This window comes from Mirounga angustirostris, unplaced genomic scaffold, assembly GCF_029215605.1.
Source record: "Mirounga angustirostris isolate CCGP_5_RB_7025 unplaced genomic scaffold, mMirAng1.0.hap1 SCAF_7, whole genome shotgun sequence".
Lineage (NCBI taxonomy): Eukaryota > Metazoa > Chordata > Mammalia > Carnivora > Phocidae > Mirounga > Mirounga angustirostris.
Genome location: NW_026991715.1, coordinates 124,550,476 through 124,565,191, shown reverse-complemented (window position 1 = coordinate 124,565,191; position 14,716 = coordinate 124,550,476). Strand labels below are relative to the sequence as shown.

General features: G+C 41.3%; 1 pseudogene; it reads left to right on the top strand.

The window, feature by feature from the left end:
• Positions 1-13,305: 13,305 nt before the first annotated feature.
• LOC123836658 (U6 spliceosomal RNA) lies at positions 13,306-13,405 on the top strand (annotated as a pseudogene).
• Positions 13,406-14,716: the final 1,311 nt, after the last annotated feature.

The following is a 14,716-nucleotide window of genomic DNA, read 5'->3' as shown; positions in this document are numbered from 1 at the left end:
GGGGGGCGGGGGAAGGCCAGTTTCCCTGACCCCATCCCAGACCCAATTAAATCAACATCTCAGGGCACTGAAAAAAAAATTAAAGCTCCCCAGGTGATTGAATGGTGGCCAGGGTTGAGAACCATTTTCTTGGGTAGTAGCTTGCTGAGATGGTTACGTTGACACTCCCTCCTCTCTTCCAGGTGACTGGAATTTTCCATTAGATTCTAGGGTCCTGGAGGGCAGGACTGCCTTATATAGCTTTTGGTTTTCCAGGACATCTAGCTTTCAGGGAATAATTGTTTCATGAATGGATGCACACCAGAATGGGCATCCAGTTCTGGTGCTGTCTCTTCCATTCATTAGCTGGGTAACCCAGGGGAAGGGTAGCCAGATAAAATACAGGATACTCAGTTATGTTTGAATTTTAGATGAACAATGAATAATTTTTTATTATGTATATTTTCCAATGCAGTGTTTGCATATGAATTTTTATTTGCTCAATTTGGCCTCTTCTTTGTAGGTCTTCTTGGCCTCAGATTATTTAGTCATAAAATGAGGAATTCAGTCTTCGGAGATTAAATGATTTCATTTGAAAGAAAAAATTGTAAGAAATCAGAATCAATTTTAAATACGGTAAATTTAAGTTGAGGTATAGCAAATTCTTCCTTCCCATTTAGGATTTGCAAAACAGGTTCTTAAATGGTGTGTCTGGGTATACATAATGGTGACCAGACCAGCAGACATGGTTATTATAAAAGTACTTCTTTTTCTCCATTTAATGATGTTTGTTTGGATGTCAAGGAGCTCTTTCAGGTTAATACCAAAATGTGGTCTTTTCAGTTTCTTTAGAGATTGGAGATATTTGATTTTGAAAAGCTCTCTCTCATCAGTTTCTTAATTTCAAAGTACACAGAAGGTCTCTAGTCCACTTAGTTGAGAGCATTTTTTTTTTTTGCAAGCAAATGGAAATTTTTGTATTTTTCAGACTAAACTTCCTCATTGTGTATGTATGTGTATGTGTGCTACATTTGTGTGTGTGGAATTTTGTCCCATTTCATCAAATGATGCAACATGTAACAACTTTTGGAGTTCTAATACTTCATTATACAGTATTTGCTATGTATTTATTAAATTGTATTTGCCCATATGCAATTGTCCAATGCTAAGATCAAGGGAATAGAGTGTGCATCCTAAGGCAGTTTCTTTGTAAATTGAGGAATCATTAAAATTGGAATTTCCAAATGAATTTTTCCATGTCTTAAACTTCATGGAATGGAATAATGAGTCAGATGTCTGGGAAGGTAATTAGCAGTGTTCTTTCAAAAACAATCACGTTTGTGAGGCAAAGACATTCCTACTTTCACCCAACATTAATTTAATAATGTAGGGTCAGGAAAGCATTCAAAGGCTGGTGGAGGTGCACTCTTTAAGGTCACCAGACAGAAATTTGAGTTTTTGGGCCAAAACTGAAATTGTGTGAATTTTATAATATGGTCAACATTGAGAACAGGAGAAATGTTAAACTGTGAATGTTTACAAAATGAATATTGTAATATCTTAAAGAATCTGCCGTTTTAATGTGATTTTAATGGCAAGATCAAATGGTCAAAATAGAGGTCATTGAAATCTACCAGACTGGAATGTCTTTCTTGTTTTCCAGTCTCTCTTCCTACCTTCACCTAAAAACAATCAGGGAGCACACACTTTCTGTTTACTCTTAATTCCATTTGGGATCCTCAGTGGACAATTTGTATCCCAACTTTCTCAGAAAACCATTTTTCATTTTCCTCTTTTGGTGTTCCTTGGGACCAGACACCACACTAGACTGTGACAAATCCTGCCCCTCTTGTGGCAGATCAACAAGCTTCTCAAAAGATTGTTGTCCTTGCTATTTGTTTTGATTTTAGTATCTGTACTTCTAATAAATTCTACTCCAAAACACAATAGTGTATGCTAAGCCTTACGTCAGACATTTTATATGCATTATCTCACTTGATCTTCAGAACAGTCTTATGATGTAGGCATAATTATTTTGAATTAACAGATGAGAATTCTGAGGTCTACAGAAGTTAAACACCTTTCCCAAGGCCACAAGGATATTAAATGGCACTGGTAGAATTTGAACCCAGGGCTCTGGAATTCTTGACCACTATGTTACAGTAAAATGCTAGTTTTATAATGAAAGTGACATCATTTATTAAATAATAATGATTATTTTTGTAACAACATTTATTTAGTACTTACAGTGTGTCAGGTATTATACTAGGTGTTTTATCAGTCCTCTCCTTTGTACCAGAGTTAAGTAAGATTATATCTATTCTACAGATAGGTGAGTGAGACTTGAAGTATAACTTTTTCAAAGTCACACAGCTGAAAAGAAGCAGACCCAGGAACCCAAACTAGAAGTATTTATCTTTAGACCCTCACGCTCTTCTGTCTTCATCCCTCCTTTTTGGGAGTCTTCTAGCTATTGCCAGTTATAGTCTAGAAGGGTTTGAATCCAAAAGGCTCTTTCTCTCCTACTGGCCTTCTGTCTGCCATCCTCCTTCCCTTCCTACTTCAAGGCTGGAGTGGAGCCATCACAGAGGTAGAGCTTGCCTTATTGAATGTGGCACTAATGCTGCCTATCCTGAAATACACTTGGATTGGATATCCAAGATGGCACCAGCTGCCTTTGAAATGAAGCAATCTTTCCTTGGACTCCTTGAGTGAGACCATTGTTATCAGTGAAGACATGTTCAAAGGCCATGCTAAAGGAAAGATGCTTAGCCTTATAGGAGCTGATGTTAATGACTCAGTTGAAACTGTTTTATGGAAATATCAAGTCAAAGATTTGATCCTGAAGAGAAGGAATCTGGTCTTCACAAAAGGAAAATGGTTTAGCAAGTGGCAGCTAAAGATAATGTGAATCTTACAAACTTGGTTGGTAAAGATGGGACATGTAGGAGTGGATATAGGGTATGGTGACCATATGTCCTGGTTTATGCCTGTTTTATCTCAGTACCTAGCATCCACTTTTACTCTCAAAAGTGTCCTGATTTGAAAAATTATATGGGTGCTCTACATAAGAGGCAAAATGTAAATGCTGTAGGGTTTGTTCATCCATTTATTTATTCATTCAACAAATATTTATTGACTGCCTACCTACCCTGTACCAGGTAGTGTGCTAGGGAAGTAAAACAGGTAAGGTTCCTGTCCTTACCAGATAGGAAAATCTAGTAGACAAAGAACTAAATACATTTTTTACAGGTTGTGGTAGGAATTAGGAAAAAATGGCAGTTCTCTGGGGAAGTCTAAACATGGGCACATGAAGGAAGAAGAGGAGCCAGCCATGGGTTATGTGAGTGGGAGTCAGATTGACGAACATGCAGGAATGCCTTGAGATGCGACTGAGCTTAGTATGTTCCAGGAGCTAAAAGGATTGAGAGTTAGGGTCCAACTATGGAAATGAGGTGAGGTTCTAGGGGGAAGGGAGGAGGCTTATTACCAGACTCTCGGAAGGTATTTAGGAGACCGGTGTTGTGCTAAGCCAGCTCCACGGTGGGTTTGTTGAGCAGCAGGAGTACTAGTTGGACTAGTCTATGAGATCCATGAAAAAACAGTGTGAGAACACACTGGCAGCTGGGCTGGGGCTGGAACAAGAAGTTGCAATAGGTGGTTTCCAGTTTGATGCTTCTTAATAGATGGCCTGAATTTGAAGTCATGCCTATGCTGAGTCCTAAACCTGCTACCTATTTTTTATGCTCATGCTCTGACTGGCTAATTAACAATTAAAAGAACTAAGCTATTGCTTTTGTGATGGAACTCAATAGACTTTCCACATGGAAGAAATGTTTTTGTTTTATCTAAGATTGGAAGTCATAGTAGGAAGTTATGGGGGACATGCCAAAGTATAGACTATTTTAATGACAGTAATTGTAGTTTGAGTATACTTTAACATATGAGAAAACTATTGTGTCACAGGTGCTCAATTCTGATACTCCCTCTCCCCCCATCTCTTCCCTTCTCCCCCAGCTCTCATCCTCAAATTGCATGGGGATTTTTGAACCAAATTTCTAATAAATAGGCTCTAAGAGAGCATTACAGCTGCATTTCAGATATATGGTAAGTACATGTAGAGTTACACTAAGACTCGATTTCTGGATTGAAGTGCCAACTTATTCCTTAGAGCTGGCTGATATTTAGGAAGAAATGCTAGTGATTTGCCATGTGTCTGAAGTATAGTAGAGCTAGTGACTTCTTCACCCCTTCCCTCGCTGTTTTCAAGGCCCTCCACTAACCCATGTGGTGCCTGTTGCAAACTCAGAGAGGGGTCTCTCCCTCCAGGCAGAAGCAGCCATGTACCAGGATGCACACTGGACAAAAGAAGTGTGAGCTGCATGTCAGCCTCTAGTCATCCTCTTGGCTGGGTGCCATTGTGCAGTGAACAACCTGTACAGTGAGATATAGCTTCCCCGACCACCCATTGCTGTGGTTCCAAACATTCAAAAGATCTTAGCTCTAGTAAAGAATAGCAACGGGCCTGATCTGGCAGAGAAAGGAAAGAAAATTTTTGAGATCACTAAAAGGACTAATTATTTGCTTATGAAGCCCTAACTTTTACCACTTTGGTTTTGGTTTCTTGGATCATACTTTCTTTGATTTGCTCTTTGACCTCATTGGTACTTTCTTATTTGGGGGGAAAATGTGCAAATGTTCTTCCCCAAGGCAATATTTTTTTTAAACCTACTAAATTGGAAAAATAGGTAAACTTTGTTCAGCTTACAATAATTCCATTTATGTTTTACTCCTAAGGAGTCCACTCGGGGAAACCCTTTGAAAAGTGAAAGTTTTCCATTTCTGTGTTTTGGTGGATCATTCTTGTCCAGTCCTCATTCCATGTGAAGCACAAAATAGAACTCAGCTATCTGTTCTGTGCTACCACCTCTTGACAAGATACTCAACTTGTCTGTAATTCCAGTAGAAAGTCATTCAGTGTTCTGTGTCGCTCAACGCATGTCTCCCTCAGATGATGCTCAGTGCATTGCTAAGTGCTCAAGCAATGCACAACTAAAAAACTCCTCATCTGATTTCTCCCTGGGCTCACATGTGAATGGAAAAGCTTTGACTCTAAAATATGGGGAAAACTGTGGTACCAGAGTAGTATTCTGATTGGCTATTATACTTGCTTGTAAAACAGAAGTTAGGGTATTTTCCCTCTTAACCCATGTTTATAAATAGTAGGCTGACACCCCCAGGCAGGGGTGTTATAAGGAAGGATTATTGCACTTTTTTAGGGGCTTTCAGTCACTCTAATTTTGGACACATACCTTACAACATACAGGAGGCATGCAGGAATCAGCACTCAGAAATGCCCTGGCTGACATGTCTTCTGGCTTAATTATAGCAATGCACATCCACAGCACCACTGTCTTGAATTTTTCCCATAGCAGTGTTTACACACTGCTCTGCCTCGGGTTTCTAGGCAATTCAGCCCAGAGATGTGTACTGATATACTGTACAGTAATTACCACTTGGATTCAGTTGTCCTACCAGTAGATTTATTTAAACTCTTTGGAGTTCTTAATACAATTATTTAGAAGTCATAGGCTTTAATTCCAATCCAGTGTTTTTAAAATTGTAGGTTGAAATCCATTAATGGATTTGAAATCAACTTAATGGGTCATTACCAGCATTTTGGGGAGAAATGACATTAAATAGACCAGAATAGTAAGTATCAAAGTCGATTGCACATAATAAAGGTTAGGATTGTTGCTTGAAATTTCCTCTATATTCCATCCAATTTATATTCTATCTAAGACATACAATTTTTTCATTACAAATCTGAAATCATGATGAGTTTTATTATGGACAACTTTTTTTCTTCTTGCTTAGTGGTAAAATTATGGTGTATCTTGCGATTGATGACAATTTAGATTTGGTATTGTGTGTATTGGGTTTCAATGTAAAATGTTTTTCTTCTTGTGGGTCATGGTTAAAAGAGCTTGAAGCAGATGATTTAACCCATCCTTTCCTGGTTGTCTTCTCTACTGGAAGTTGGATGGTTGGTCTCTTGCTGTCTGGAGACTTTATGCAGAATTTTTGAGCCTCCAGTGTCACCTCATTCCTAATGAGGAATGGCTGTCCTCCCCTGACAAGGAAGTATGCATTCCCAAACTGGTGATCTCTAATGTAGTCTCTCTTTGGATGTTGAAGATGATTCAGGCTAGGTAGTAATAGTGTAAAAGATCTTGCTTGAGTAATGGGGATTCTCTCGTTTGACCCTCTAGTCTCTTATTCATACCGGTGCTTCCTGGAAGAGATTTTTTGGTGATATAGCAGCCTTGGAGGTGGCAGAGAAGGCTGTTCCTAAATATTACTTTTGTGGATGCTACCTCCTAAGTCTTCCTGTGGTTTCTCTCATTAGCCAGAGCTTCCGCTGGCCACTGTCAACAGCGAGGGTTCACCAGAACAGTGGTCTTTTAAGGTCCTTGATATTTTTCATGTCTCAGGTGGTTAGCCTCTTTCTCAGGCTGACAACTCAGTGGGATTCTCAGCACCACTTACAGAGTACAAGTCACAGGGCCCTTGGTTCCCTTTCTGTACTGAATATCTGGAGAGTTCCTAGCCATTCATCTCTATTAAAGAAAGATAAATAATTTTTGCCAGCTTATGTCTTTCATTTTTGTTAAGTGTTCTATATTTTTATTTATTTAATCGTGAATAGGCAATATGTACAAATGTTTTAAAATGAGAAGTTGCAGGGGCACCTGGGTGGTTCAGTTGGTTAGGTGACCAACTCTTTGTTTCGGCTCAGGTCATGATCTCAGGGTCATGGGATTGAACCCTGTGTAGGGCTCCCCACTCAGCAGGGAATCTGCTTGAAGGTTCTCTCCTTCTGCCCCTCCCCCCTCCACTTACTCTTGTGCACGTGCGCATGCTCTCTCTGTAATATGTAAATCTTTTTAAAAATTCAAAGTTTGTAGAAGGATATATATATATATATCTCTATATAGATTCTTGCTAAATGTCTCCCTTTGACAATACCAAATGTTGGCAGTGATATGAAGCAACTAACTGGAATGCTCATACACAGAAGATGGGAGTGTAAATTGGTACACAGACTTGGAAAAGCTGCTTGGAAATATCTACTAACTAATGCTGAAATACCTTTACCTTGTGACCTAGCAATTCCTCAGAAATGAGTACTTGTAAGACCACCAGGAGACTCCTAGAATACTACAGAATGCTCCCAGAAGCTTTGATTCATTATATTTCCAAACTGAAAACAACTCAGTGTCCATCAATAGTAGTAGATATACAAACTGTGATATATTCATTTACACAATGGAATATTATATGGTAATGAAAAAGAACTGCCACATGAAAAATAACATGGATGAATCTCATTGACATAATATCCAATGAAAGAAGTCAGACACAAAAGGTTACATAACATGTGAATCCATTTATATTGTGATCTGTGCTTATCTTTGGGGGCTGGGTATTGACTAGGTAGGAGCAGAGGTATCTTCTGGGGTTCTGGAAATGTTCTGTATTTTGATCAGGATATGTTTAAACGGGTGGATACATATGTAAAAATTCATTGAGCAGGGGCGCCTGGGTGGCTCAGTTGTTACGCGTCTGCCTTCAGCTCAGGTCATGATCCCAGATTCCTGGGATCGAGCCCCACGTCGGGTGCCCTCCTCAGCGGGAAGCCTGCTTCTCCCTCTCCCACTCCCCCTGCTTGTGTTCCCTCTCTCACTGTGTCTCTCTCTGTCAAATAAATAAGATAAAATCTTTAAAAAAATTCATTGAGCTATTCACTTAAGATTTGCACATATTACCTCAATGGAATAGTAAATAATAATTTTAACCACACACACATATTTTTAAAGCCTCTCTTCCCTCCCTCTTTCAGTCCTTCAAGTTCTCCTCCTCAGAGAAAACCAATGTTACCAGTGTTTTTGATGAATCCTTTCAAGGATATTTTGTGCAGGTCCAGGCAAATACATACATGTGTACATGCATGAATACTTACATGTGTGTAATTTTTTTCCATTTTAAAAATAGGTAGTAATATTTAACAAACACTGTTTTGTACCTTTCCCCCCCCCAACAATCTTGGAGGTTATCAGGTCATTTAGGTATATCAATTTTATGTATTATAACATAAATGATAACCTGACTTATTTTCTACCCTGACCAAAGGAGACTGTGATAAAAATAAATAGAAGAAATGATGGTGGAAGTTGTCAACCCGTGAAGTCTGCTTTCTGTTGATTACTGCAGTGTTAATGACAGTGTCACCCTGGAACTAGCGTCAGAGAAAGTTTCGACTTAAAACTGGTGGGCAATTAAAAAACAAAAATTATTTCAGAAATTTGTAATCATCCAGTTCTAGTTGAATGGTTTATGTCTGTCATTCTTAAAATTGAAATACTCATTAAGTAACAGGAGATTTAGTACTGTTTTCAAACTTCCTGAGCCCAGAGACTGGAGGTTCAAGTTCACTTTTCAGGTTTAAGTGAATGTCATGAAGTCATCAGTCAAACAGATTTTTTGAGCACGTGCTGTGCCAGGTGCTGTCTCACTGTGTGCTCCCCTGGCCTTTCTTCTGTGCAGGGGAAGGGCTCTCTCCCTTTTCTTACAAGGCCACCAGTCGGTGGGATCAGGTCCCTACCCTAATGACCTCATTTAACCTTAACTACCTCCTCTAAAGATTCCTCCAAATATAGTCACACTGGGGGTGAGGGCTTCAACTTAAGAATTTTGGGGAGGCACAAGTTAGCTCATAGCATTGACTAAACCTCCTCATCTGTAAAATAAGGACAATAATACTTGTCTCATTGGGTTAGTGGGAGAATTGAAAGACTAACCTGGTATGTCAAAGGTATCTGATGTTTGTATTTCTTTCATTTTTTAGCTGTCTTCTTTTGGAGAGAAAACAATAGAAGTGAGGAATGTCATGACTGTGGCTATATGTGGTTCTGTTGATAGACTCCTAGAGCTAGAAGGTCCCACGGAATTTAAATGACTTGTCCAAGGTCACCTATTAAGCAAGTTTCAGAAACTGGGCCAAACCCTAGGTCTCAGAACCATTCGGCCTGTGTTACACTAATTATGTACCTTATTTTACTCAGAGTTGACTAGAGTAGGTGGACTGCCCAGCAGGCTTAGATTTGTCTTGGATATTTAACAGCAGTGCTGCCCCCAGACACATGCAGGCATTATGGGCTGAGTGGAACGCTATGTGCCCTGTGTAAAGCTATCCTTTCATTGGATTAATGAGCTGGGTGGCCTCTTTGGCTATGCACAGGTCTGGCCTCACAGTATCTAGTTTCAGAAGAGCATGATTGGCCAGCATGCATGTCAGGGAGAAAAGGTTCTGTGGGGGTCACCAATGTCCTTGGGGAGAGAGGATCGTGCTTTTCACTGGGAAGGAGGCTCTGTACCAACTGCATTGAAAAGTGCACCAGCTCAGACAGCTGAAATAATTTGCTCTCTAAGGGATTTGGGTTTTGTGGGGCAATATCTGCAATTGAATGACTCTTTCCAACTGAACTCATGGCTTCAGTTACTCCGATCATTTCAGCCTACATAAACATTCTCTGTCTAACCTTGGGTGACTGGATACATAATCCCAGGCTGACTGGTGAGAGGGTGGAGAATGTGCTGGTTCCCAGTTGGTAGGATTTAGGGGACAATGGCTGGGGCCTAGTAGAGTGATTCTGTGCCTGAACTCCCACCATTAGCAGTAGATTCTTTTGTGTGTTGAAGGCTTTGGGGTCATTATGATCCCTCTTTGAGACTTCAGAACCACTATGTAGGATGAGGGGAAGCTGAGCTTTGTGAGTCTAGGTTATCAGGCAGATATCAGACCATGTGGAAGGGTGACACAGAGTAGACCGAGAGATGTTGTAGCTGATAGGCAACCTCCCATGAGTTCATGAAACCCCTATGATTTGCAGTCAAGGAAGCCAAAGTAAAAAGACTTCTGAGGTCATGCAACTGGTTAGGGCTGAGCCAAGTCAGATACCCAGACTTTTGGCTTCTGCTTCTGTCCTATTTATTTAGTATAAACAATGATGAAGAAAATAGAGTGGCTGCAGAAGGGTGAGCCCCAGAACATAGGGAATGGGAAGGAGACCGAAGACAACCTCTAACTGGCTCCTAGCAGTGCCTAGGCCAGTATTGGTATCTGCACTCATGCAGGAAATCCCCTCTTGCAAACAGAGTCATAGCCCAAAATTCATTCATATGCTGATTTCTTGAATTGTGGGGCTAGTTTTTCCATGGAAATAATAGTTTAAATACTTTAAATGGTGAATTAGGTTCCCTTAGATCTGTGTGTAAATACCTATTTAATTCATGGAATACCTGAAGCGTAGTATTAATAGGAGTATTTCAATTAATCCTACTCAACACTTGTTACATTATTACTTCTATGGGAATATAATATATAATGAATTTTAGATCAGGTTAGAAGAAAGGCACCTCTCACACAGGGCAGAGGTGGCTCTCCTGAAACAGAATCTGGAGGATGGGGTAGGGCACAGATTAGGAAGGGTGGGTGGGAGGGCAGCCATCCTCTCTGACCCTCAGCTCAAAAATAACGGTAGGAATAATTTCACCTTGCCTGCTTCATAAGTTTGAGTGAATGACTGAGTGAAATAGTAGATGGGAAAATGCCTTGTAAAGAAAATAAAGAAAATATTTGTCTAAGTAAGATAAACGCTTTATAGGTCAATAGCTCCCTAGCTGGTTTGATGGGCTCATTGAGGGGAGTGGTAGGGAGATGACAGTGCTATGGTACTGGGTTCAGGCCTCAGGTGTTAGTAGTGAGGATCATAGATCAGTAGTAGTGACGGTAAACTCATGTTTACGGAGACCTTTCTAGGTGCCAGACATGGTCCTGGGTGCTTTATTATACTAATTTAACATACCCATTGTAATGGTTAATGTTCTGTATTAACTTGTTGGGCCATGGTGCCCAGATATTTGGTCACACACTAGTCTAGATATTGCTTTGAAGGTACTTTTCGGATGAGGTTAAATTTAAATCAGTAGACTTTGAGCAGAGTACCTCCATCATGTGTGGGCCTCATCCAATCAGTTGAAGGAGGAATTTTGCCTCCAGACTGCCCTAAGATTCAAACTCAAGCCTAGATAAACTCTTGCCTGCAGATCTGCCCTAGTCAGCTTCAACAGTCATGTGAGGCAATTTCTTTTTTTTTTTTTTAATTTTTTTTTTAAAGATTTTATTTATTTATTTGAGAGAGAGAGAATAAGAGAGAGCACATGAGAGGGGGGAGGGTCGGAGGGAGAAGCAGACTCCCTGCAGAGCAGGGAGCCCGATGCGGGACTCGATCCAGGGACTCCAGGATCATGACCTGAGTCGAAGGCAGTCGCTTAACCAACTGAGCCACCCAGGCGCCCGTGAGGCAATTTCTTAAAGTCAGTCTTTCTCTGTCTCTGTCTCTGTATGTGTCACACACACACACACACACACACACACACACACACACACACACACACGTTTTGTTTCTCTGGAGGATCCTGACTAATACACACAATTAACAGAGAAAGAAGCTAAAATAGATAACACAGAAACTTCCTTAAGTAAGCAGCTATGGCAGAGCCCAGGTAGGTAGTTGTTCACCAAACCATTTTCCATTTCCCTGTGGGCACACAGCTGCACTGCATTTCCCAACCTCCTTGCAGGCGGGTGAAACTGTGTAACTGAGTGCTGGTCCATGGCTAGTGGGTGAGAGTGAGACACATCTCCAGACCATGATCGCTCTTCCCTGACTTGCTATCTTCAGGGCTCTGGTGATGCCATGAATGCAGTGAGCCTGAGTCCCTGCGTGGCACAGAGCCTACAAAAGCACATTGTAGAGTGACCCGAGAGAGCAGTAAACCTGTGTTTTGTTTAGTCTCTGAGATTTAGGTTTATGTTGTTAAATAGAACCCTTTTCCTGACAGATTCAAATCTGGCCATCAGGCTCCAGAGTCTGAATGCTACATCTCCATGGTGCTCAAATGCCCTTTGCATCTAGTAATCAAGAACTTAGAGTAAGAAATATCTCCTTCACTTTCCTTGCCTGTGCCTAAAAACCAAGATTGCCTGAAAGGTACAGAATACCACATCCTGGAGCTAAATGCTAAACACCACATTCTAGGGTACGTGGAACTATGCAGAGGAAAGTGAGAGCCTTGGATATGTCGGGGAGGGAGTGGAGGAAGATGGGCACAAATTGTGCACTTGATCAGTTTCCTGATTTCCCTGGCTATGGCCTTTGTCTTCCCGGAGCAGGGGAGTTCCTGGCTCTTCATGAACTAATAAGCCTGGTCTGTTTACCTTGGAGTAGACTGTGGAAATATACAGCATGTTCTGCCCAGTGCCAGCCATTCCTCACTCCGAGGTGCTTTTTCCAAGCTCAGTTCAACAAAGGGGGAAAGAGCTACCCCAGTGCTGCTCAAGGAGGCTGGCGCTAACACATTTTTCCACATAAATGTTGCCATCTATAAACAAAATCAAGGTTCAGGGCGAGAGGGGGTGGCTTTGTCTCCCCTTTTCTATGCAGTGTGCACTGTTTAACCACTGGTACCTAGGCCAATCACCCTGTCTAGTCTGGGGCAGTTATACTTTTGGATTTGTCTAGGGTCAGAAAAACCTAGGTTGGAAGGTAACAGATTGGGCTCTTGTGACCAGATTCAAATGAATTGACCAAGTCTTTTCGCCCCACAGAACACAGAAATCCCGGGGCAGAAACTTTGAACTGGAAAGGGCTGTGTTGATACATAAAAGCTTCCATGGAAGCCGCTTTAGCAACCCTGCGCATATTAGCTCTTACACTGAAAGGTGACCATGCTCATAAGCTCTGGTGCGAAACCTGAACCTCAAGGTGTGTGTTGTCTGGCTGAGTCTTTGGGAAGAATTTGTTCACTTTAGGAAAACATGAATTTAAATTTAGTACAACAACTATATGAGGTCAAAAGATTTTTTAACAGATTTTTCACTTTCCAACGAGTGTCAGATTGTTTAATTTCAGCTTCTGTCTAGTTCATTCCTTACACAAAAATTAGAACGTGTCTTTGTTCAGTCTGACCACTTTATTTTTTTACCATATAGACCACTGACTACTTTTGTTTGAATGAAAGAATACAGGGGCTCTTGGGTGGCTCAGTCAGTTAAGAGTCGCCTGCCTTCAGCTCAGGTCATGATCTCAGGGTCCGGGGATCAAGTCCCTCATCGGGCTCCCTGCTCAGTGGGGAGCCTACTTCTCCCTCTACTGCTCCCCCTGCTTGTGCACTCCCTCCCTCTCTCTCTGTGTTAAATAAATAAAATCTTAAAAAAATTAAATAAATGAAAGAATACAGGAGATTGGCAGGACCCTTGTGCAAGGCTGACACACAAATTTGTGAAGCGTTCCCATATTTAAAACATTAAATAGTCGTTGCTTTTCTATGGTTTAGTAGAACTCTGGTATTTTAAACCAGCATGTCAGATTTATGGGGATGGGGGTGTCTGGTTTGGCAAAGCGGCCCATGGATTTTTCCTGCCCTATCACACTCTCCCTTCCACAAGAATCCCTGTTTTGTGGTGGATTGCTGGGCATCTTCTGGAGCTTGAGACAGTCAGGTTTCTTGATTGCAACAGAATGCAGTTTGGGCTAATATCTGGTACATGGAGATTTTATTTGTTTATATTAGGAGTTATAAGATTTGATGACAGGCTGGGAGACTAAACTTGGGAATGATAGGAACCAAGGAAGCACCATAAGCCCAAGAGGCAGGACGTGGGAAACACAGCAACTGTCTCTGTCTCCCAGCAGGAACTGAGTGGCTGGGGCATGCCTACCACTGTTAACCTCTGCAATGAAAATGACCTCTAGGTAGGCAGCATTCGATAGAGTACCCAAGACTCCTGTCCCCTGGTTACTTGGTAGAACACAAATCCAGGTACTCAAACGAAAGGATTTTCTGGGTATAAAGTCCAAAACAGTCCACCTTAATATACGGAGATGATCAGGATGGGCCTAATCTAATCATATGAGTTCTTTAAAGCAGAAGAGCAAGGCAGAAAGGGAAGTCAGAGAGATTTGGAACATTAGAAAGATGGTATGTGCCATTGCTGGCTTTGAAGATGGGGAAGGGTCCCTATGCCAGGACCACAGAATGGCTGCAAGGAGCTGAAAGTGACCCCTGGCCAACAGCTAAAAAGGAAACAAGGAACTCAGTCCTGCAACTGCAAGAAACTGAATTCTAGTAACAGGAATGAGCTTGGAAGAGGTGTCAGATGGGGACACAGGCACCCAGCATCTTTGAGATCTTGTATTAGTCAGGGTTCTCCAGAGAAACAGAACCAATAGGATATTTATATAGGTATATATAAGAGAAGGTTTATTATAGGAATTGTCTTACATGATTATGGAGGCTGAGAAGTCCTATGAGCTGCCATCTTCAAGCTAGAAAACCAGCTTGTCTGACGTGTAATATTGTCTGAGGCCTGAGAATCAGGAGGCTGGTAGTGTAGGTGCTAGTCCAAGTGTGAAGGCCCAAGAACCAGGAGCACTGATGTCCAAAGGCAGGAGAAGATGGATGTCCCAGCTTAAGCAGAGAGCAGATTTGCCCTTCCTCCACCTTTCTGTTCTATTCAGGCCCACAGATGGATGATACCTTCCCAGGTTGGTGAGGGCCAGCTCCTTTACTCACTGATTCAGATTCTAATCTTTTCCAGAAACACCCTCAC